The sequence below is a fragment of the Theropithecus gelada genome, chromosome 3 (assembly GCF_003255815.1).
Source record: "Theropithecus gelada isolate Dixy chromosome 3, Tgel_1.0, whole genome shotgun sequence".
NCBI classification, from domain to species: domain Eukaryota; kingdom Metazoa; phylum Chordata; class Mammalia; order Primates; family Cercopithecidae; genus Theropithecus; species Theropithecus gelada.
In genome coordinates this window covers 33,823,810-33,849,511 of record NC_037670.1, presented here as the reverse complement: position 1 = coordinate 33,849,511, position 25,702 = coordinate 33,823,810, and the positions used below count along the sequence as shown (strand labels likewise).

The window sequence follows — 25,702 nt, the reverse complement described above, 5'->3', positions numbered from 1 at the left end:
GAGCCTGCCTAAGTACAATATTGAACCCAGTCCTGATTCTTATATAGAATTTGCATCTTAACACCGGTGCAAAGACCTGGGTTTGGAAGAACAGTCTCCTGATAAGTTAAATGATTATTTCAAAATGAATAAAACAGGGATGTTTTGAGTACCTTGTTTCTTTTTGTTTCATAATATAATATTACTTTTGGATGAACTAACTGAATCTGTCCCTCTTTCCACTGAGAGTAAAAATAATAAGTATTATCTACTAATATTTTTAAGTTCCATAGATGACTCTAGCAGCTCTTGGTCCTATTTCCTAATATTACATGAAGAAATGGCTTAAGTTCAGGCACTGCATTAGTTAGCGATTGTTGTGTAACAAACCACTCCAAATCTCAGTGGCTTAAAACAACAGCTACTTATTATTTCTCCCATGCCTAGGACTGGTTGGGCGGTTTGGCTGATCTGACCAAGCTTTACTGTATTAGGCAGGGATTGCTTATGTATCTGCAGTCAGCTGGTGGGTGGGCTTGGGGCTGGGGAGCAGTGTTGGCAGGCTTGGAAGTCTCAGCTGGAACAATTCAGCTGTGCCTCATGTGATCTCAGCCTCCAGTAGGTTACCTGGGCTTGCTCTCATGAAAGTAAAAGGAGCCAAGGGAGCAAGCAGAAATGTGTAAGCACCTTGTTAAATTTGCTACTAGCCCATTGGCTGAAGTAGGTCACGTGGCCACACCCAGGCTCAGTGTGGCAGGGCAGTATCAAAGACTGTAGATACATGGAGGCATGTAAGTTGAGGACAATAGTGCAGTCAATCTACTACGGCCACTCTAAAACCCCAGTCCCTGTTTTTGGCAAGAGTTTTCCAACGTTCATTTACTTTGTGTTCAACAACTTAATTCAACAAGTTTCTTAAGAAAATACTGGGATCGGCCGGGCGTGGTGGCTCACGCCTGTAATCCCAGCACTTTGGGAGGCCGAGGCGGGCGGATCATGAGGTCAGGAGATGGAGACCATCCTGGCTAACTCGGCAAAACCCCGTCTCTACTTAAAATACAAAAAAATTAGCCGGGTGTGGTGGCGGGCACCTCTAGTCCCAGCTGCTTGGGAGGCTGAGGCAGGAGAATGGCGGGAACCCGGGAGGCAGAGCTTGTAGTGAACCGAGATCGCGCCACTGCACTCCAGTCTGGGTGACAGAGCAAGACTCCATCTCAAAAAGAAAAAAAAAGAAAATATTGGAATCAATTTACCTTGCAGGATTCACTAGAAAGCAATATTGCTTAAATTAAGGTGTCATTTTGATGTTTTACTGAGCTTGTTTTTTTCTTGAGCCACCACAGCTGGTGACTATTAATATCTGTATTGAAAAAGCTCTGGCTAAACATTAGTGTCATCACTCTTTGTGTCATAGAACGTTGGTGTCTTACTTTCCCATTTAATTATATTTTGAAATGAATTCAGAAATGTTTGGAGGGCATGATATTGGTCCTTTCTAATGGTACTTGGGTGTTTGCCTTGCGCGGTACCTCAGTTTTCTTTGCCTTACTCTATTACACAGAAGTCTGCACCCTGGACTCTAGTTTGAGAAGATAATTTCTAACCATTCTTTATCCAATCCTTCTCAAATGCCTAATTGCAAAAATTTATGTTTGAGCAAAATTCCCTCAATGCCATGCAGTACATTCTCATTTAGATAATTAATTTTGCCCTTGGATGAAGCCAGACCGTTAAAATTTTAGTCCTTTGGAGAACTGAGTTTGATAAATTGCGTTTTGGTATCATACCATTGTCTTATAATAAGGAAAATTAAAAGGAAAGGCCAACTATCATAGACTGTTATCTCTACTCGATGCCTGTTTTTAATGGCTGTCAATCATTTCATTACATGGTATCCTTTTTATATGACCTGTGGGAAAAATTTATCCCAGCGTTCAACCTGGTTTTTATTTTATGGCCGCTATGAATCTTCCACTGTTTTTGTTTCTTTAACTGCTGGAAACTTAGAGCCGAATGTGTAACCCATCTCTACCAACTCTATGGGGCTCTGGTGCAACATTTCTGTCTACTACTCTTAACATTTGGTTTTACTCTTTTCCTGATTGTTCTTTCTTTTTTGCTCAGACTATCTCAACTTAAAAAAATCCTTAGTGATCTTATTTGTTTTTATAAGCCACGTCAAGTTATTTATGGAACCAGCTGGGGTGTGTGTGTGTGTGTGTGTGTGTGTATGTAATATATATAATATATAATATTACATCTCTGTGTATGTAACACATACGTCTCTGTTTTACTCATTCTGAAATAATCATTTAATATTATAACATATAATATATAATTATATATAACATGTATATACACATGTATAATATGTATATATTTTATATGATACATAATAGATGTAATGTAATTATATATTATATGTATATATACATGTATAATATGTATATTTTGTTTTCCAAAATTGCTAGTTTACGAATTCAGAGATCCTTTGGGATGACTAAAAGGATTAGTAGTTTCACTTTAGAATGATTTTGTTTTTTACTTAGAAGGAAGAATTTATAATTTGTGGCTTAAACTAGAAACACTACCACATCATAAGCAGCACAACACTAAAGCATAAAAAGCAATCTTGAGACCTTTTTACATTACTATATATAGATTCTATTAAAAATAATAATGGGAACTAGAGGGTCATTGTAGAATATTTTTTCTTAAGGTCTGCACACTAATTGATTCATATAAGATGGTCCCTGATTTCTTTTAGGTACTTAGCCCATGAGCCAGTATTTATTTTTGTAGTGGGATTAGTAAGGATGCTTGATGGTTCAAATGCGTATCAGCCATCATCATTCTCACTTGCCCTGTTCTTAATGTTTTGGCTATTTTTATTACAATGATTTCCTCTGGGATTTTCATTAGGGTCAGTCATTAGCCTCAGGGGAATAAAATCAAGAAAGGATCTATGTGTCTATTTATGTAGCAGTCTGCTAGGGAAATTACATTTTCTCATTGCTATTTGATTAGGTTGTTTTCTTTCTCACCAGATATTCAGACTCTTCTGACTCCATGCCAAATGCACCACCGAGGTGAAAGTTAAATCATGTCAGGAATCTCAATGAAGAAGGAGGGTAATGGTTACCAAAAATCCCTTCCAAAAGATCTTTTCATTCCCTGACATCATCACACAGCGATTTTTGACAACTTAGGCAAACATAGTCTAAGAGCAATTAGAAATTAACTTTCTGAGATGAATAAGAAAGTTTATTTAGGAAATGGAAGTGAGAAATGAGAAGTAGAAGAGAATATGTTTAGGAAATGTAATAATACACAGTGACTTATCTCAAGATGATTCTCAAACTTTGCCAAAAATTCACAAAGGAAAAAAACAGTCAGCAAGGAAAATGCCTGTATCTAAGCCCATATTTTCTCTCATTTGAGGTATGGAATAATTCTTTTTTTTTTTTTTTTTTTTTTGAAATGGAGTATCACTCTGTCGCCCAGGCTGGAGTGCAGTGGTGTGATCTCAGCTCACTGCAGCCTCTTCCTCCCAGGTTCACGCCATTCTCCTGCCTCAGACTCCTGAGTAGCTGGGACTACAGGCGCCTGCCACCACCTACGGCTAATTTTTGTATTTTTAGTAGGGACAGGGTCTCACCATGTTAGCCAGGATGGTCTCCATCTCCTGACCTCATGATCCGCCCGCCTCGGCCTCCCAAAGAGCTGGGATTACAGGCATGAGCCACCGTGCCCAGCCGAGGTATGGAAAAACTCTTAAGCTCTTCCTGGGGTCCTCTGGACTGAGAATTGTTGTAAAGTGATACTGCTCAGGTTCGTAAGTTTTATAATCTTGTTTCTCACACAGAGCAAATGTGAATGGGGTGGGAATGCTCAAGCCAAGAGCAGTCAAACCTGCTAATAGTAGCAAAAGCGACAGCTAGACCAACAAGGGCTTGACATGCTTCAAGGAGAGTTGCTCACCAGAACTTGAGAAACGTAACTGAAGCTTTTAGGCGAAACCACTGCATTGCATGTAGCCACGTATTACGCTTAAAGTGATCATTGGCTATGAATAAACAAAATAAAGATCCCTGCGCCTTATTTAAGTGGTCGTTGGGCATTAAAAGTGCATTTAAATTCTATCAAAAATGTTTCAAAATTTACTAATATCTTTTGGTTCTTGTTGGGGTGAACTTTGTTTGTCTGCAAAATTCATTTGTGTAGAAAACCTCATTCTCCCCAATATTATGTGTGAATGAAATATTACTGTATTTAACATTAATTGAATGCCAATGGCATGGTTAGTATGTTGTTTGAAGGAATGTTGTGATGGCTTTGATGCAGAATCATAACTCTCTATCCCCCGCAGGTGAAAGACAACTTGAGTGGTTAAATTACTGTCTTGCCAAGCGACTAGATGGTTTCAGCTGATTGCACTTTTAGAAGTTATGTGGAATGAGGCAGCAGATCTTAAGTTATGTCCGCCTTCCCCCAACCCCTTCCTATAAAACTGTCGACTATAATCCTGTTTTCAGTGAAAACAGGGTGGGAAAAATGTAGGAAAGAAGCAGAGAGAAATGGACCTTGGAAGTCTCAGCTAACCATTACTGTTGGCAATCTGTGGGAGGTCGGCAGTCTATTTGTTAAAGTGCTGATTGAAACTCTGGGACACCGGTTCTTTCCCTTAATACAAAACCAATTTTGAGCCAAGTCATTTAAGACCTTTTGAAAACTGATTCTAAAATAGCAGGTGATATCCTGTGGAAAAAATAAACCATGATTTAGTAAACTAAATGATCCATGGAGTAAGGACTGCTTTATTTGGTGTTCTTAGAGAAAGAGCAGGCACAGATGATAAAACATGGCCAGGAAAAATCCTTGGCACATCTATGTGAGTTCCAGCTTGAAATGACCTTCTCGAGGTTCACAGCCCCGTGTTTGCTGCCCACCAGCTCTGGAAAATGGGTGGAAGGAGTCCCACCCAGCTTGGAAAACAGAAAGTTTGCTTACCTGATGATGCTCTGGGGGAAATTAAGGAATGTTGGTGTCATTTCATAGTGACCACAGCATTGAGTATTGCTCCTTCAGATTCATTTTGCTGTAGGCTGATCAACATTTCACTTCAGTAATGAACAGTGCTGGCCTAAGATTTTACTTCAGTTACATTGATAATAAAGCTCATGGTGGAAATGATAATGATGACAAGAAATATAGTAAAGCCTGCCCCACAATAGTGAGAATTTGGCCAGGTGGTGATTGGCAATAGACTCCTATCCTCTGCTCAGGCCGTGTTCTTTCTTCATTAATCTTGCAATAACTTGGCCCTGAGTTTTAAAATAATACATATTTTGGACTTCACATATTGTGTGTTAGGGTTTTATCATATATCAACAGTGATTATAATGACGTCCCCCTTTCCTAAGTATTCACTCTGCACATTGTGCTGAGCGCTTTATACATGTTATCTCAGTCTTCACGACCATCCTGATGAAAGTCCTCTAATGCCTTTGAACTGTACTTAAAATAAAAACCAAACTCTAAACCAGTTCCTCTAAGGAGTGGCCTGATCTAGCCCCTGCCTACTTCATGTCCTGTGTCTTTTCCACTCGCTCTGCCCCAGCCACACTACCTTCTTTTTGTTCTTGTGACATGCCACACTCATTCTCTCTGTTGGATTTTTTCACCAGCTTTTCCTTCTGCCTGGACCTCTCTTCTCCCAGACCTTGGTGTGGATGACACCTCCTTGTCATTCAGGCCCCAGATTGAATCTCATCTCCCTAGAGAGGGTTTCCTTGACAACTCTGTCTTCAGGAACTTCCTCCATATTCCTTTTACATCACCCTATTTCATTTTTATCCTAAGAGCTAATACTTCCTAAACATTTTCACATTAATTAATTTAAAAAACTCTCTATCTCTGCCAATTTGGATGCAATCTTCCTGAGAATTTGGACCAAATATGTTCTTTAATTATGTTCCCAGTTCTCAGAACAGTGCTTGGCACATGTTAAGTATTCAATAAATGAATGAACCCCAGTTTTTGGATGAAGAAGCTAAAGAACAGAGAGGTTAAGCTATGTCTTAGGTAATATATCTCCTAAATGGTTTATGCAGGATTTAACTGTAAATCTAATGCTCATTTTCTTTTTCTTTTTTTTTTTTGAAATGGAGTCTTGCTCTGTCTCCCAGGCTGAAGTGCAGTGGTGTGATCTCAGCTCACTGCAAGCTCCACCTCCAGAGTTCAAAGGATTCTCCTGCCTCAGCCTCCCCAGTAGCTGGGACCACAGGCGCCCACCACCACGCCTGGCTAATTTTTGTGTTTTTAGTAGGGACGGGGTTTCACTGAGTTAGCCAGAATGTTCTGGATCTCCTGACCTCATGATCCACCTGCCTCGGCCTCCCAAAGTACTGAGATTACAGGCGTGAGCCACCATGCCCAGCCGTGCTCATTTTAATGATCATGCTATATAATACTATGAGATTTCTATACATCACAACTGGAGTCACATAAAGATTATAGCTGAAAACTAAATTTAGCTTCCCAAAGAGGAAATTCCGATTGTATTTTAATCTACTCACTAAGTTAAGTGAGTAAGAGCTTCTTCATTGAATCACTGTGCATTAGATAGGGACCATATTTCTCAAAAGCTCCAAATTTTATGTCTCTGCACTCAAGAGAGAGCAGAGCTGCAAAAACATTTCACTTGTGTTCTCATAACTCTGATCAAGACAGATGCTTTTATTTTTTTCCAGCATTTTAACTATGAGAGGTGAAGCTTTGGTAGGCACACAATTTAGGCTGTTATATATATTCTGGATTAAAAAGTTTAAATGTAAGCATAAGAAAAAGCAAATAATAAATGCTGTCACCTTTTTTTGTGTTTTCCTGCAAGTGTTTATTTTAAAATATATAATCTGACAAAAACACAAGTTTACAGATTGCATTACATTTTCGCACTGTTTTGAATTATGTGTAAGCAATAAATATAATTTCTGGGTTATTCCAAATTCCCTTTCATAAGCTCTCCTTAAGTTATTTCACATACTGCAAAGTTTAATTTCACCATGCTAGTTTTGTTTAATAGGTTAAAAGGAATTAAATTGGTCTTAAAATAAATTATGCTGTGAATAATAAAAATGCTAATAGGAAATATATTCCATAACACTAGTGCCATATTTCTTAAGGCTATTGAAGCCTGGTTAGCATTACAGGCAGTCTTAACCTATAGATGCCTAATCTATGAAATGAGTGTTGGTGACACAGGAAAGTGTGTGTGCGTGTGTGTGTGTTGAAGAAAGCAGAGGGAATTCACCTTTTGGGTGTTGCTTTCTCTGATGATGATATTAATTTTTCTTTGTTCTCCAGTTCAGAAATCTTGGGATGTGACTGTACCAGTGAGTTAGCGTCCTTGTTTTGCACTAAAGAGTGCTAACGAGATACTGGCCGGGAGCGGTGGCTCATGCCTGTAATCCCAGCACTTTGGGAGGCCGAGGTGGGTGGATCACGAGGTCAGGAGTTCGAGACCAGCCTGGCCACATGGTGAAACCCTGTCTCTATTAAAAATACAAAAATTAGCCGGGCGTGGTGGCGGGCACCTGTAGTCCCAGCTACCTGGGAGACTGAGGCAGGAGAATCACTTGTACCCGGGAGGCAGAGGTTGCAGTGAGCTAAGATTGTACCACTATACTCTAGCCTGGTGACAGAGCAAGAATCCGTCTCAAAAAAAAAAGACACTAGTCTTGGGGTTGTCTGGCATGAATCTCCCAGAGGTAACCCTCATCTCTAAATCAAGAAACTGGGGGAAGACTGCTCGTACCACCTGGAGAAAGAAGGATAATCTCCTGAGAGCCCAAATGGGGCCTTATATTTGTCTTTTTCCATAAAAATACTGTTATATATTACTATTTGATAAAGTAAAAATAATGATGTCATTATTATCTATCTCAGATACATTATAGGTTAATATGTGTTTGTGTCCTTGTGAACTGGCCCAGAAAAAATGAGAAAAAGATTTCTCATTCCAAACAACTAAAATATAAACTGCCTTTGGGAAGGTAACCCTTTCCTAAGTTAGGCGCTGCTTATAATCACATACTTGACACCATTAAGTTTGTGACTGGTGATGTTTGTGGCCTTGTTATCTCTTTACTTTATCTGCCAGACTGAATTTAGAAACATGAATGAAGCATTAACCTCATAAAGAAACTGTACCGAAATCAACAGCATAAATCTCTAGGCTGAGTTTGGCCTTTTGCCATCTGTCTTTATATAGGATTTCCAAAAAAGATGTGTCTAAGCTGTTCAAAGAGTGAAAGCAAGAAAAAAGAGGAAAGAAGGAAGGAAGGAAGGAAGGAAGGAAGGGATAGAGGAAGGGAGGGAAGAAGGAAGGAGGGAAGGATGAGAGGGAGGGAGGGGGAAGAAAAGAAGAAAGGGAGGGAGTAAAGAGAAAAAGAAGGAGGAAAGACAGGAAGGAGGGAAAGAAGGCAGAAGGGAAGGAAAAAAGAAAGGGTTGACATAACCTAATAATAATTTTTATACTATCCGACCCATTTCCTTGCCTTTATTTTCATCATTATTGAATCAATGATGACAGCAGTAGATGCAGTAATGTGAATTGTAACTCATCCATTCATTTATTCATTCTGCAGTATTTTTTACAGAACTTCACTGTTCAATATTGCTATATTACTAAGTAACCTGCAGAGGGTGCACTTTCCTTATTTTTATGTCTTTCTACCTGCTTGTGACCAAAAGAGGGCCCCGTGTTTTATATGATTAAAAGAGATTATTCAGGCCGGGCGCGGTGGCTCAAGCCTGTAATCCCAGCACTTTGGGAGGCCGAGACGGGCGGATCACGAGGTCAGGAGATCGAGACCATCCTGGCTAACACGGTGAAACCCCGTCTCTACTAAAAATACAAAAAAACTTAGCCGAGCGTGGCGGCGGGCGCCTGTAGTCCCAGCTACTCGGGAGGCTGAGGCAGGAGAATGGCGTGAACCCGGGAGGCGGAGCTTGCAGTGAGCTGAGATCCGGCCACTGCACTCCAGCCTGGGTGACAGAGCGAGACTCCGTCTCAAAAAAAAAAAAAAAAAAAAAAAGATTATTCAGTGAAAGAGGTGAGGAAGGCGCAACTTCTGTTTTCTTTCTTCTACCAAATGTTACAAAATGAAATACGTAAAAGGCATAGGGAATGCAATCTCGATTAGCTTCTTTGTTAATAGAAAAATCAATTTTGTGACTTTCTTTGCATGGAACAAGGATCATCAAGCCTGTGGCCTTCTTCACTTTTTTTTTTTTTTTTTTAATTGCTACATCCCCGGGACTTCCTTTTTTTCTTGCTCTTTATGTATGTATGTTCTTATTTTTCCTCTCTATACTGCATTGGTCAATAGAAATATAATGCAAGCCATATATGTAATTTAAAATTGCTTAACAGTCACATTAAAAAACTAAAAAGGAGGTAAAATTCATTTAAAAATGTTTTATTTACTCCAACTTACCAATTTTATCATTTTACCATATAATCAATATAAACACATTATTGAATATTTTACTTTTTTTGGTACCAAATCTTTGAAATCTGCTGTGAATTTTGTATTTACAGCACATCTCAGCTTGAACTGGTCACATTTTAAGCTGTGAATAGACACATGGTACCAGTGGCTACTGTGCTGGACAAAACATCTATATACCTTCCTTTTTCATTCACAGTTTGTCCATCCCTAACCAAACTAGTAGAAAACAGTGTATTACAAAATGGTGCTGTTTACTCAGAAAATCTTTATGACTAATTATCCACCAATTTGAATCATGCAGGAAACATGAGACATGGCCTGTGTTCCTTATCAGAGACTGTCATTTACCAGTTTTGAGATTTTAAAAAATAGAATGTTTTTAGCTAGTTGATTTTTAAGTCACTCTGGCTCCCTCCATCACAAAATGAAGTATAGCTCTTAATAAAAGTCCTTCAATTTTATTTTCCTGAGTTTACATTTTCTTTTCTTTCTTTCTCTTTTTTTTTTTTTTTCCAAGATAGCCCCTTGCTCTGTCACCCAGGCTGGAGTGCAGTGGTGCAATCATGGCTTACTGCAGCCTGCAGCCCTGACCGCCTGGGCCCAGGTGATTGTCCCACCTCAGCCTCTCAAGTAGCTGGGAACACAGGCATGCACCACCACATCCAGCTAAGTCTCTCTTTCTTCCTTCCTTCCTTCCTTCCTTCCTTCCTTCCTTCCTTCCTTCCTTCCTTCCTTTCTTTCTTTCTTTCTTTCTTTCTTTCTTTCTTTCTTTCTTTCTTTCTTTCTTTCTTTCTTTCTTTTTCCTTCTTTCTTTCTTTCCTTCCTTCCTTTCTTCCTTCCTTCCTTCCTTCCTTCTTTCTTTCTTTCCTTCTTTCTTTCTTTCTTTTCTTTCTCTAGCTATTTTGACCAGGTTGGTCTCAAACACCTGGCCTCAAGTAATCCTCCTGCCTTGGCTTCTTGAAGTGCTTGGATTACAGGTATCAGCCACTGCACCTGGCCTGTCCATTCTCAAATACATATTAGTAACTCACATCTACTGAGTACTTCCTATGTACCAGGTACTATGTATTGTTTTTACATATAATTCCATTTAATATTCACAAAAGTCCTTTTGAGTTAAATACTGTTGTTATCACCTGTGTTTTAAAGATGAAGAAACTAGCATGGGGAGGGCTAGGGGAGTTGTCTAACATGATCCAGCTAGAACACTGCAGAGCTGGGATTGCAAGCTGGGCCTGGATGACTCCAAATCCTGCCTTCTGTAATTTTATGCCTGGTGTCTCCCAAGTGGGGAGTATATTAAATGCAAATTTCAGATGTTGGTAAAGGGTAGAATTCTAGAAGTGGTACAAATCCTAGAGTTCTTGTAATCAGCTCTCTTTGTTTTTATAAGAAAAATCTGAGGCAGAGTGAGGTTGAGTGGTTTCTTTGTTGAACATCCAGGACTGGAACCCAGGATTCTGAGTCCAAGCCCAGTGCTCTTTCCCCTGATGAGAAACGTTTCCAGATTTAAACTCCAGTTTATAGGTCCATTAACAACCCTCTCTAAAGAGGAGGCAAGAGGTTTCAAGTTCTCAGGGAAAAAAAGAACTGACATCAAAAGGTCTGTATGGGGTCATTTGTCTCATCATGACTTTGATTTGGCCTTGATCTTTATTTAGTATGTCAGTTTTATGCTCTGCAACAAGTTTGGCCATGTTGGAGGACCATCCAAAGGTCAGCAAGTTGGCTACTGGCGATTGGATGCTCACTGTGAAGCCAAAGTCTATTACTGTGCCCGTGGAAATCCCCAGCTCACCTCTGGGTGAGTATTCCATCCACGTTCTGGAAGTCTCAGGCTCTGAAGGCTTTTTACACACTGCTCCATGGGAGCCTAAGGCTGGTTGAGCAGCACCTCATTCTGCAGGGATCCTGGTCAGAGGAGGACAGCGGCTCTACGATGTGCTGGGTGTTCTTCTTCTATCTCCTTCAGCCAGTGTGCTAGGATTGTGATTTCACTTTCTCACCAGGCAGGGGCTGCAGTTTACAGGAGAAAGACTATTCCTGAATTTGTCTGATTGTGCTGTTTTTTTACTCCTCTTAACTGATTACAAATCTCTCCAACATCTCTGACTGAGGCTCACTATTGACTTTTTTGTTTTTGTTTTTGAGAAGGAGTCTCGCTCTGTCACCCAGGCTGGAGTGCAGTGGCACGATCTCAGCTCTCTGCAACCTTCACCTCCTGGGTTCAAGCGATTCTCCTGCCTCAGCCTCCTGAGTAGCTGGGATTACAGGCATGCACCATCATGCCCAGCTATGTTTTGTATTTTTAGTAGAGATGGGGTTTCACCATGTTGGCCAGGCTAGTCTCAAACTCCTGACTTCAAGTGATCCGCCCGCCTCCTCCTCCCAAAATGCTGGGACTACAGGCGTGAGCCCCTGCACCCAGCTGACTATCATAAGACTTCTATTTCCAAATAATAGCTCACATAATAACTTGTGTAAATATCTATAGATAGGCTTCCCTTATTTTGGATGCACAATCCGTTTTTCATATTGAATAATCTGTTAGAGTATCCCTACAACTATTATTTCTCAGCTAATACTGAATTTTTTCCAAGAGCAATAATATTGTTAAAGACTAGAAATAACCCCTCCATAACTCATTTAATAAGGTAATTCTCTTTATGAAAAAGAAAGACCTAAGTTTAAGTTCCCTCTCTGCCACTTAGCAGGCAGTAACCTTGGTCATATCAAGTAACTTGTATGAATGTCAGTTTCCTTACCACTAAGATGAGAATGATGATAATCACCCTCCTTCTAGGATTACTGTGGGGAACAAATGACCTATATGTGAAAGTGCTTTGTAAACTGTAAACTATTTAGAGGTTAGTTTATGTCACATTGTCATGTATCTGTGAATACTTAAGTGCATGTATGTTATCATTTTTGTGTGTTTTTATGTTATGTTTTAGGCTTGGACCAATCTAGGTCATAGTTATTACTCGAGGGCAGTGGTTCTCAACTGGGGGCAATTTTGTCCCCCAGGGGATATTTGGCAATGGCTGGAGATATTTTGGGGTGTCACAACCAGGGATATGGTACAAGAATCTAGTAGCTAGAGGCCAGAGGCTTGTCTAAACATCCCACAATCCACAGAACAGCTTCCCGCAACAACAATTATCTGGCCTCAAATGTCCATAGTGCTGAATTTGAGAAACCCCGCTACAGAGCAGTGGGTTCTCAAATGTTAGAATCTGTCAGAGTCACCCAGGGGAAGTATCAAAACACAGATGGCTGGACTCCATCCCGACATTTTCTGATTCAGAAAGTCTAGGGTGGGGCCCAAGAATTTGAAGTTTTAGGAAGTTCCCAGGTGATGCTAATGTTGCTGGTCCAGACATTGCCCTTTGAGAACCATTTCTGGAGACAAATCCTTCAATACGCACGGGTCGCTTTGATAGACTACTTTGCTTAGCCTACTGAGCAAAGTAGTATCTTATTAAATGGTGCAAAATTTATATCAACTAGTTGAGAAGTTTGACTCTAGGCCAAAATCCTTTGTGTGATCCATGTGTGATTTGAGATAATGACAAGGCTTTGCCTGGCAAGCTCCATGGAAGGAAGAAGCTGCCCTTCCCACAGCAGACTCAGTGCACAGCCAGTGCCTTACAGTTTCCTCTAGGGAGTTGCATTCAAGGATTCAGGCGGGTATCTTTCTTCTCACACCTGTAATCCCAGCACTTTGGGAGGCCGAGGCGGGAGCATTGCTTGAGCCCAGGAGTTCAAGACCAGCCTGGGCAACGTGGCAAAACCCCATCTCTACCAAAAATACAAATACATGCACCTGCAGTCCCAGCTACTTGGGAGGCTGATGTGGGAGGATGGTTTGAGCCTGGGAGGCAGAGGTTGCAGTGAGCTGAGATTTTGCCACTGTACTCCAGCCTGGGTGATAGAGCCAGACCCTGTCTCAAAAATGAAAGGAAAGGGAAGGGGAGGGGAATGGAGCAGAGGAGAGGGGAGGGGAGGGGAAGGGAAGGTTAGGCTCATACATTAAATAAAAAAAAAAAATTCAGTTCCACCACCCCTCCCTCACACCCCTGCACTGCATGTGTGCATGTCTGTATGCCTAGCCCAGGTGTCTCTATTCAGAGGCTGCCTGTTGGGGGCCTTGGCTGAGGCACTTTCCTCCACTTTGACTCCGCACCTTTCTACTCCTAGCCCTTTCCCCTTTCCCAGCCTGTGGGCTATAAAGAGGCAGGAGCCTTTCGTGTGGGGCCTGGGCTCATTTTTCTTGTCTGTTCTCCACGTCATCTGATCCTCACCTAGAGCTGTTCCATGGGGATAAGGGGAACGTGGGGGAGCTGGAGGCGTCCTCTTTTGCCTCTTGCCCACACTGTTGTAGTAGAGAAGAAAGGTCTGATTGTTACTCTCAGTTTGGCTCATAGAATTAACTGACCACCTCAACATCTGATTCCTCAAAAGCTGGTATTAAGTATTTTCCTTCACCTGCAGTCTCCCAACCTATGTGCTGTGAATACAAATGGTATGGCACAAAAACATCTGCTGTGACTGACTATTCCAGAGCAGTGGTTGAGAACTGTACATGGTGTTATCTGGGGATCTTGTTAAAATGTTTCTAATTCTATAGGTTCTGGGATGGGGCTTGAGATTCTGCATGTCTGAAAAGCTCCTGGAGGGATATTGATTTTACTGGTCCAGGGACCACACTTTGAGTAGCAAGACTAAAGTGTCAAGGAATTAACGATTTCATTAAAAGAATTAGAATTAATATACAGAGAAACACAAAGCAATTAGGGCAATGCCACTTGATAGTATCAGCAGTTTCAAAGAGGAAAAATAAGGTGATTTTGAAACAGTGGTACTTAACCCTGGCTGCAACTGAGAAGCTTATTATTTATTTTTTGTGTGAAAAATATTTTTAGAAGTAGATGTTTATAGTGAGAAGTAGGCTGGATTAAGAGTTGAAAGTCATATTTTCAGCCTGGTAATTGGCCTTCTGAGCTGTGGAATCTTAGGAAATTTAGTGTCTACCAGCTTAGTTCTGCTAGGAAGTAGGGTTGAAAATGTATACTAGGCCAGGCGTGGTGGCTCACACCTGTAATCCCAGCACTTTGGGAGGCCGAGGCTGGTGGATCACGAGGTCAGGAGTTCAAGACCACCCTGGCCAATATGGTGAAACCCTGTCTCTACTAAAAATACAAAAATTAGCCTGGTGTGGTGGCAGGCGTCTGTAGTCCCAGCTACTCGGGAGGCTAAGGCGGGAGAATTGCTTGAACCAGGAAGTGGAGGTTGCAGTGAGCCGAGATCACACCACTGCACTCCAGCCTGGGTGACAGAGCAAGACTCTGTCTCAACAACAAAAAAAGAAAAAAAAAAAAAAAGAAAATGTATACTAAGTTTTGAAAATATATTAACGATATGCATAGAAAACACCATTCATGTATTCCTTAGGTGTGTACTTTGGGCCAAGCACTATTCTAGGTGCTGGTGAATATATCAGTGAATAAGACAGATGCAGTTCCCTGATCTCACAAAGCTCAGAGTCTAGTGGTAAAGAGAAACATCAAAGAGGCAATAATAATAACTACGGTGAGGTTGATGATAGGGAAAGCACAAAGTGCACAAAGAGTTTATAGCTGGTGAATGACCTACATCTAAAAGTCAGGTAGGCCCTCCTTAAGACAGTAATGTTTCAGCTGAGATCTGAAGCCTGTGGCTCCAGGCAGAGGGATGATATATTCCAAGGCCCAGGCATGAAAGAGCACAGTGACCAGAGAGTATTCAAGTATGGCTGAGCATGGAGAGTGAAGGGGAGCATGGCTATGAGTTTGGAGAGGCACTATATTCAACCGGACACATTTGATTACAGATGCCAGAAGCCGACTCATAGAAGCTTATGTATAAAAGGGAAATTGTTAGTTTACTGAACTGGGAAGTCCATTGGGTGGAGCTGGCCTCAGGCAAAGAAATGAAATCATCCGATCATCTCTTTGCTCTCTTCCTCTCTTCTACTTCCCTCCATGCGCGGCTCTTATTCTTCCCCATTTCAGGAGTGCTTCCTTCATATGGTTGGGAAATGGCAGAGGATGATTACAGATAGCTCAAGGTTTACAGCAACCCAGTTTAGCAACTGAAAAGAAAAAAGGTCACCTTTCTTTCAGAATAGGTATAAAATCTCGGCTAAGAACTCTGATAGGAACTTGGAAGGGCACCACGTTTAATCCCAGGCTAACGATTGTGGCTGGGGGATGAGAGGAGTATTGTGATTGGCTGTCCCACCAAAATCACAAGTAGGGGTAAAGGATACTACCTTCGGGGGAAAGGAGTTGCAGTTATCAGGAAAAGAGGGACACATAATACTGGGCAGGCAGAACCCAAAAGTATTCACTCAGAGTATCTAGTAGGAATTTGGAGGGAGTATGCATACTATGGTAAGCATGGTTTTTCCTAACTGCAGCATAGATGGTAAGTTTAGTTTTGAAGACACTGATGAAATATCTATAAACTATAGGGTAGCAGATAGATATTTAGAACTTATTATCTGAAGGAAAATAAGAAGAGAGGGGAAGAAAAGAGAAAAGAGCTTTTATAAATTAAAAATATTACTATTGTTCATAAAACATAGGAGGTAGAACAAAATGAAAATTTATTTTAAATTTTATTTTTGTCACTGCAATTCCCCTTACGTCAACCTTGATATGCCTTTTAAATATCTAAGGTGTAATGACTACTTCAGTTCCTAGGCTAATAGATAGTCAGATTTGCTACATAGTCTTCCTTATAAGTTTTTTTTTTTTAATGAGTCATTTCCCCTGTAGACATTATGGTCAAATAACACGATATGTAGTTATCATAGCAATTGATTTCACATAAATTAGGCCAAGGAGCAACATAATGAAAACGTGCAAAGATACAATTTATATGATGTTTTTAATTGGTCAAAAATGGCTTACTGATTAATGGTATAATATTGGGATTAATAGAAGTAGAAAGAATGTTGATTTCTCCCCCCCCACCCAGATTTTAGCTCAATTAACATAAACTGGTTGAACAGTTAAGGTTGGACAACATCATAAAAAATGTATGTGGGAGCAAACTGTACATTCTATAAACCGTTGTGTCTGTATCATTTGAAGGAATTATAGGGAAAAAAATCTAGGTTGTATATTACCTAGATTTGCACTGTCTAATATGATAGCTATATGACTTTGAATTAATTATAATGAAATAAAATTAAAAATTTAGTTTCTTGGTCATACTAGCTATACTTCAAGTGCCAAGAGGCACAGGAGGCTCATGTCTACCATATTAGACAACAACCATCTAGGACATTTCCATTATCACAAAAAGTTCTGTTGGAGAGCAGCAATCTACACAGCACCAATGAGTCAGTCCTCTTTCTTTGGAATGAAATAAGCTAAATAAAATTTTTCAGAGGGATTTTTCTCTCCATGTGCTCCACAGTGAGCACGGTCAACTCTATCTTTAAGATACATCCCAAATCTCCTCACTTCTCTTTTTTTCTACTGTTACTCTCTGAGCCTGAGCCATTTTTATCTCCCATCTGGACTTCAATAGTCTCCTGACTCACCTCTCTATTTCCATTCTTTCAATTTATATATGATCTCCATGGAGCAGTTAGAATGACTTTTTTTAAAAACATATACTGGTTTTAAATTTCTTGAGGAAAAAAAAGGAATGTGAAAGAAGGACACAATATTTTTTGAATTTCTATTATTTGCGCCACTGTGCACCGTTCTTTCAAAAAAGTGATCTTCTTTAATCCTTACAATAATAAAGGAAAAGGAAGGTATTATCATTCCTTTTTGCAAAGGTGGAAATTAAGACTCAGAGAGGGCAAATAACTAGCCTGTGTTCACCTAGGCAGTAAGTGGCAAACCCTTTGAAGAAATGAATGGATGATTAAACAGCCAAGTCCTAAGCTTTCAACGAGTCTACCTCGCCAAACATTATTAAGCACCGAAGGAGATTTGTTACTGGGCTTCTTTCCTTTGAGGAAGAGAGAAATTCATTGTCTTTCTCTACCTTATCTGCTCATTTATCTGGACTTTGCCTCCTCAGTTATGAGTATAGCAGTCCCCTCAGGGTGAAGTTGAAGGTCTCTATTCTTTTAATTCTGAAAGGTGCCAAAGTGGCAGGTAGAGTTTTGACCCCATATGGAAAGGGTCTCCTCCCAACCAAGTTCGGCTTGGTATTCCACGATTTAAGGCAGTAGTTCACTCATTTTTAGATCTGAGGCACAGTTTAAAATACTAGCTTTCTTTTCTTTCTTTCTTTCTTTTTTTTTTTTGAGACAGGGCCTGCTCTTTCGCCCAGGCTGGAGTCACGGCTCATGGCAGCTTCGACTTTCTGGGCTCAGGCAATCCTCCTACCCCAGCTTCCCAGGTAGCGGGGACTACATGTGTGCACCACTGTACCCAGTTACCAGCTAATTTTTTTTTTTTTTTTTGTAGAGACGGGATCTTGCCATGTTGCCCAAGCTGGTCTTGAGCTTCCGGGTTCAAGCCATTTTCCCACTTTAGTCTCCCAAAGTGCTGAGATTACAGGCATGAGCCACTGCACCCAGCTAAAATACTAGATTTTGAAAGCGTTTAAAGGAGTTGAAAGATTCAAAACAGCTCACACACAAAAAGCCAGTATAATAATAACAAATTATAATAAAATAGAACATCTCAATATATATGAGTACAGCCACGGTTATCGTGGTTGTTATTACGCCCTTTCCCTGCTTTGCTCCACATGTTCCATCTGCCTGGCCTCACTGTATTTAAGAGTCTTTGTACTGAGTTATAGCTAAAGTATGTTGTATTCCTTTTACTACGTTTATTGCTGCTGGAAGGCTCTCTGTGAAGATATTGCAACGTAACAGTTGGTCAGAGTAGATTAGAAACCTCTTCTTCCTTTCCTCTTAAGAAACAGATCTCCATCTTCTGTGACAGACTAATTAAAAAAAAAAAAAAAAGAAATGGATCTCCTCCTCCCACCTTTATCCTCTGAGTGGCATCCCCAGGATTAATAGGAAGCTGTCAGCATCAGCCACGTATGCCCTGGAGAGTCACTAGCCTCGCTGGTTTTCTGCATGGCCGCATTTCTTCATCTCAGTTGAGTAATCTTCAAATCCTTGTTTCCCCACTCCACATTTTTTAGTATAAATATCATTTCAATTTGCTTGTTGGGCTGTGGATAAAGCAGAGGAGGGGTATGAAATTTTAGAAAAATAGAGATGAATACTTTGTTTCAGTCCCTAATTTTACTGATGAGGAAACTGACTACCAAGAGGTTGCAGTAACTTGCCCAAAGTCATACAGCTAGTTAGAGTGTGGATTTCAGAGCTACACTGGATTTAAATTCCAGTGCTGTCATTTACTAGCTGTTTTGAATTTGGGAAAGTCGTGTAAATATTCCGAGTCTCCGTTTTCTCTGTAAAATGAAGTTGATAGTAGTTAGATCACAGAGTTGTTGGTTATTGCAATCGATTAAGCCTCACCTGGAAGAATGTAGTAGTTATCTATTACCGTGTTACAGATAACCCCAACATTAGCAGCTTAAAACCGCAAACTTTTTTTTTTTTGAGACGGAGTCTCTTGCTCTTGTCGCCCTTGGGGGAGTGCAGTGGCGCGATCTCGGCTCACTGCCAAGTTCCGCCTCCCGGGTTCACGCCATTCCCGAGTAGCTGGGACTACAGGCGCCTGTCACCACGCTCGGCTAATTTTTTGTATTTTTAGTAGAGACGGGGTTTCACCGCGTAGCCAGGATGGTCTCGATCTCCTGACCTCGTGATCTGCCCGCCTCGGCCTCCCAAAGTGCTGGGATTACAGGCGTGAACCACCACGCCCGGCCGCGAACATTTTTTATCTCACGATTTCTGTGGGTCAGGAATCTGGGTGTGGCTTAGCTGGATACCTCAGGCCCAGGATCTACTACAAAGCTGCGTGATAGGTCATGCAAAATGCCATTTACGTGGGTGTGAAAAGTAAGAGGTGGAATCATTGGGGACCATTTTCCAGGCTGCCTAGCACAGAGTATCTGCTCCATAATGATTGATTTGGGATTAGATGCTGGGTCAAGTGGTAATGTCACCAAAACAGATTATTGCATCAGTGTTCACCTGAAAGCTCTGTTCTCAGCCTGGTCTCATTTAACATTTTTGTTGTTTTTTGAGATGGAGTCTCGCGCTGTCGCCCACGCTGGAGTGCAGTGGCGCGATCTCGGCTCACTGCAAGCTCCGCCTCCCGGGTTCCCGCCATTCTCCTGCCTCAGCCTCCCGAGTAGCTGGGACCACAGGCGCCCACCACCACGCCCGGCTAATTTTTTGTATTTTTAGTAGACACTGGGTTTCACCGTGTTAGCCAGGATGGTCTGGATCTCCAGACCTCGTGATCCGCTCACCTCGGCCTCCCAAAGTGCTGGGATTACAGGCTTGAGCCACCGCGCCCGGCCACATTTCACATTTTTATCAGTGACTTAGATGATGATATAAAACGATAGTCTCTAATATTTCTTGATTATGTGTCAGTAAAAACTTCTAAGTGTTCACGTCAAATACATATATTTATTTATAAGTTAATACATATGCCAGTGTTAATCTATTAACTAATAGTGAGGCTTACTTTCATTCCTGCTTTAGATCTAAAAAGTTACAAATAGAAGTTCCATTATTTTTTCATCTGAACCCCAAAGGATTCTTATATACTCTCTGGGTGTGCAAAACCCACCAACAGAGAAAGTGACTGAGAGATAGAGAATGTGGTGGATGTCACAGTCAGGATCTAAAGAAAGTACCAAGATTGGGGCTGAATCATGTAAACAATCAACATCCCAGGGGCATTGCTGGCACATGAATCACATTGTGGGGATTTCTGCAGAGGCGCCCTCTCTGGGCAGAAGAAAGACAAAGATTAGCTGGGCACAGTGGCTCACGCCTGTAATCCCAGCACTTTGGGAGGCCGAGGCGGGTGGATCATGAGGTCAGGGCTTTGAGACCAGCCTGACCAACATGGTGAAACCCCATCTCTACTAAAAATACAAAAATTAGCTGGGTGTGGCGGCAGGCGCCAGTAATCCCAGCTACTCAGGAGGCTGAGGCAGGAGAATTACTTGAACCTGGGAGGCAGAGGTTGCAGTGAGCCAAGATGTCGCCACTGCACTCCAGCCTGGGCGGCAGAGCGAGACTCCATCTCAAAAAAAAAAAAAAAAAAAAAGAGAAAGACAAAGATTATCTCCTTCTTTTGGGAACAAAGTGTGGTGAGCTGAGTGCAGGTTGGATTTTAGTCACTTCTCATCTGTGCCTCTGCTTGTGCAGTGCACAAAAGGTACAATGATCCATGGCAGACCTGTGGCTTCCCATTAACAAAGAGGCTGTTTTTTGGAATTTCAAGTCAGTTGACTTAACCAAGGCTCAAGAAACAGAAAAATTAAGTATATGGTGGAAACAAGCCTCAGAAATAAGGCTAAATCTCAGCTTTTTAAGACATAGATCACACATTTGGTCAAGACATCAAGACTGACTTTATTCTCTCTCTCTCTTTTTTTTTTTTTTTTTTTAAGAGACAGGGTCTTGCTATGTTGCCCAGGCTGGTCTGGTACTCCTGAGCTCAAGAGATACTCCCTACTCGGCCTCTCAAAGTACTGGGATTATAGCCCTGAGCCACTGTGCCTGGCTGAAATTGAATTGATTCTATGACCTTCTTGTTTTCATCTTTTTAGCCCCAAAAGCGGGGAGACTAAGTTCCCTTTTTTAAAGTGTGGACTGGATAAATGACTCAGTTCTAAAGAATAAGATATGACAGAATATGTATGAGTCAGTCATAAAATGCCTCATGGCTTCTTTCTTATTCTCTCTTGGATTATATACTCTGGCGGAATCTGCCATGTGGTGAGGGCATTCAAGCAGCCCTATAGAGGGGTCCATGTAATGAGGAACTGAGGTCACCTGCTAACAGCCATAGAAGTGAGTCATCTTAGAAGCAGATCCTCTAGCCTTGGTCAAGCCTTCAGAGGACTGCTGCCCCCAGCTAACAGATCTATTGCAACTGCAGGACAGACTCTGAGCCAGAACCACCTAGCTAAGCTGCTCCCAGATTCTTGACCCATAGAAACTGTGAGAGGTAATAGGTATTTGTTATTTTAAGCCAGGGGTTGGCAAAGTACTGCTCCAAGGCCAAATCCAGTCTGCAGCCTGTTTTTGTAAATAACGTTTTATTGGAACAAAGCCATGTCTGTTGGTTTATATAGTGTCTATGGCTACTTTCCTATTACAACAGCACAGTTGAGTAATTGTGATAGTAGCTACGTGACCGACAAAGCTGAAAATGTTTACCATTTGGCCGTATGTTACAGAAGGAAGTTTGTGGCTGGGCACGGTGGCTCACATCTGTAATCCCAGCACTTTGGGAGGCTGAGGCAGGTGGATCACGGGAGCCCAGAAGTTCCAGACCAGCCTGGGCAACATGATAAGACCCATCTCTACAGAAAAAATTAAAAATTGCAACCAGATGCAGTGGCTCATGCCTGTAATCCCAGCACTTTGGGAGGCCAAAGCAGGCAGATCACTTGAGGTCAGGAGTTCGAGACCAGCCTGGCCAACGTGATGAAACCCTTAATCTCTACTAAAAGTACAGAAGAATTAGCCAGGCGTGGTGGCATGCTCCTGTAGTCCAAGCTACTTGGGAGGCTGAGGCAGGAGAGTTGCTTGAACCTGGGAGGCGGAGGTTATAGTGAGCCGGGATCGTGCCACTGCACTGCAGCCTGGGTGACAGAGTGAGACTTTGTCTCAAAAAAAAAAAAAAAAAAAAAAAAAATTAGCCAGGCATGGTGGTATGCACCTGTAGTCCCAGCTACTCAGGGAGGCTAAGGTGGGAGGATCACTTGAGCCCAGAAGGTTGAGGCTGCAGTGAGCCAAGCTGTGATTGCTCCACTGCACTCCAGCCAGGGTGACAGACTGAGACCCTGTCTCAAAACTAAACTAAACGGAAATAAAAAGTTTGGCAATTCCTGTTTTAAGCTTTTGGGGTAATTTTTTTTCTCCTTGCACAGCAGTACATATTTAATATGGAGGAAACTGACAATGGTTTAATTTGTGTTGAGAGCACCAAGTAACACAAACTCTTGCCATGATGTTGTTTACTTTTTCCCCTTCTTGATACATATTTGTTTTGTTGTAGTTTGTGTGTTTTTTGTTTGGTTGGGTTTTTGCAAATCAGTATCAGGCCTTGTGTCCTATGAGGCTCTGCTGCTCAAAAGGTGGTCCTTGGTCCCAGCAGCATCAGCACCAGCACAGACAACCCTCTAAAAACAACACACATTTTTTTTCCTCAGGGTTTTTTTCTGTTCTCATTTCAAAACTATTCTCCATTTCTCCTCTCAGCAAGAGCTGTGGTTTACATGTGAACTACTGCTGTCTCTGCAGAAAAAAAGTCACTTTCCCTGCCTTGAAAAGAGTTGACTTCTCATCCCATAGTTCGTGGCCTGGGTTGGTGATGCCTGCAGTAGTTGTTTCATTTCCAGTTGCATGGTGGGCAGAACAATAAGCAAATCCTCCACGTGGAGGCAAGCTTTGCTGTTTTCAATTCTGCGCTAACCAGCCTTACGCACATGCCGTGAATTTGAGAACCTCTTTTGCCGAAGCCGGGAAAGCTTGTCTGGATTAGAAAAGTCCTCCATAGAAACCTGACACTGTCCTGAGCTGGAGTATTTGGAATCACACACAGGAAAGGCTGCGTGTTTGCTGACCTGCCTGAACGGCAGAATGTGTGTGCGGTTGTCTCCAGTTACAGCACTCCAGGAAGCATCACCCCAAAAGTGCGCTTGCTATGAACCGCAGCGTGTCCTTCGGCTAATCCTCATTAGCTGAGGTGGATTCTCTTTCTACATGTACCCTCTTTTCGAAATGGTATCCTTCCTGCGGTCTTTTCATGCCTTGGCCTAAGACTCTGGACACACAGGCCAGCTTTGTCCCCACCAGATCCATTCGATAGTTTTTCATGAATCACCAGCTCTCCTGGAGAAACGCAGGGTTCTAATTATTGAAGAACCATGCATAGGGAACTGGAGATAAGCCACGGGTAAGAGTTTCTTAAGAAGGGAAGAAAGTCTCATTGGAAGCCCCCGAACATTCAAATGACAGGAACTATCTGATTTCCACCCGAGAATCCAGCTCTGAGTTAGTGGAGGGACCGAATCACTGATCACTGATCATTTTCTGGGCAGTTCCTCATTTTTTGCTTTCCATCTACAATGACCCCATCACTGGAAGTGGAGCTTGCCCTGGGAAATGCTATATTGAAGGAAGACCTTGCTCTCTGATCTTTCTCAGTCCTCCTACAGGTGATCGTTCATTCTCTTCCTCCCCTTTCGCATGCCATGCTGATGATTAACCTTCAACAGATCTGATTCTGCCCTGCCTTCATCCTGTTCCTCATTCCCCTGAGCCTCTCGAGCTCTGAACTGAAAACCAAGATGATAAGAATGAGGTCTTTGGCCTCGGGGAGGAGCTTTCTGCTTAGTTATCCAGTTATACCTATAAAGGAATAATCCTAGTACTGTGTGATTAATGATCTAAAGGACATTCAAGAGCTATGGGATCCTTGAGGAAGGAGCATGTAATTATTTATCTAGAGAAGTGGGATGGGGGCAAGAGATTCTAGGCAGTAGGAAAAAACATACCAGATAGAGGCACAGGGCCATGAAACCATATGGAGAAGAGCTTATAAGCAGTTTCTTCAGAGAAACGGTCTTTTCATAAATCTCATCCTAGAAGCTCTGTGTGGAAGGGCCAGTGGGGGAGGAGGGACAGTGACATTCAAGAGCATTTTAAATATCCTCCCCACATTGCATGGGACTAAGGTGGGTCCTGTCTGGAGTTGCTGCTTGGATAGAAAAAAATGCATGTGGTCCTGTACTCTGACTGTTGGAAGAGGGCTACATAGAGGGAGACAGAAAAAAGTTCTACTCCTTATGAATTCTTTTTCTTAAAATGTTGCTGAAGGTAGCTCTACAAAATTAAGCCCTGGCCAGGTCTTGCATGGTTCCTGGCCTTTTCTTCGCAAAATTGAGACCCCATGAACCTCCCTGTCTTCTCATCTGTAGGCTCACACTAATCCCCAGGCTCTAAGATCAAGCCAGACTGGGGTATAAGTAACCTATATGGAATTTCCACACGAATCAGGAAAAGACATCTTCTGTGTGGTCCAGGGCATGGTAAGGATAAGGCTCCTTTGAGAGTACTAAGAAAACAGCACTTTTTTTTTTTTTTGAGACGGAGTGTTGCTCTATCGCCTAGGCTGGAGTGCAGCAGCATGATCTCAGCTCATCACAACCTCTGCCTCCCGGGTTCAAGCTATTCTGCCTCAGCCTCTGGAGTAGCTGGGACTACAGGCATGCACCACCACACCCGGCTAATTTTGTATTTTTAGTAGAGACAGAATTTCACATGTTGGCCAGGCTGGTCTCGAACCCCTGACCTCAGGTGATCTGCCCAAAAAAGGCAGCACTTCTGAAGAAAGAGGCACCTACTTCTTTAGGAAGATGGAATCCGCTAATGGGTTATGGCTTGGAGAGCATTGCTGAGCTGGGTTTTATCCCCATCCACTTCTCTCAGTCTGGGGCCCTTGCACTGATCACAATCTGTACAACCATGTGTGGCAGCTCGGGAACATGACCTCTGGGCAGAGAGTTTTAAGGATCAGACATGAGTTCAGTATTGCAAGGTTTAGAATTGAGTCACTGCTGCCACTAGTCCCTCTCTGGCCTGATGTCCCAGCTCTGAGCAGTGGGCTTTATCTCTGCGTCCCAGACTAGTTTCTGCCTTGTTGTGGTTCTGAGCACAGAGCATCATGTGGCCAAGCTGTTGGAGCAGACCTCTGCCCTGCTCTCCACCCCGAGCTCCATCATGAAAACTCGTCTATTCTGCCAGTCCTTTAAGCACAGGATCTTGCCCTGATAGCTTTGTCCAATTCTGTCCAAGATGCAATTCTGTCCAATTCTTTTGTTGGGGAAGAAAGAAGGCAGGCCTGTGTAGAGCTTTAGGGCTGACTGCTAAGAGAAGAAAGGTGGCTGGCATTCAAAGCCTGGGGTGTATTAAAGTCTGACTTAGGCCAGGTGCCGTGGCTCACGCCTGTAATCTCAGAACTTTGGGAGGCCAAGGCGGGTGGATCATGAGGTCAGGAGTTCAAGACCAACCTGGC

At 42.0% G+C, this 25,702-nt stretch overlaps 1 protein-coding gene across 2 annotated transcripts in view; it reads left to right on the top strand.

Annotated features, from left to right (window-relative positions):
* Positions 1–10,958: 10,958 nt before the first annotated feature.
* The window catches only part of MAP3K7CL (MAP3K7 C-terminal like), an 85,061-nt gene continuing 70,317 nt past the window's right edge, over positions 10,959–25,702 (top strand). The window contains exon 1 of one of the 2 annotated variants that reach the window (XM_025379733.1): positions 10,959–11,298. The gene's annotated coding sequence lies outside the window, so the exon portion shown is untranslated. The remainder of the gene's footprint in view (positions 11,299–25,702) is intronic. The other variant, XM_025379735.1, reaches the window with a different exon arrangement.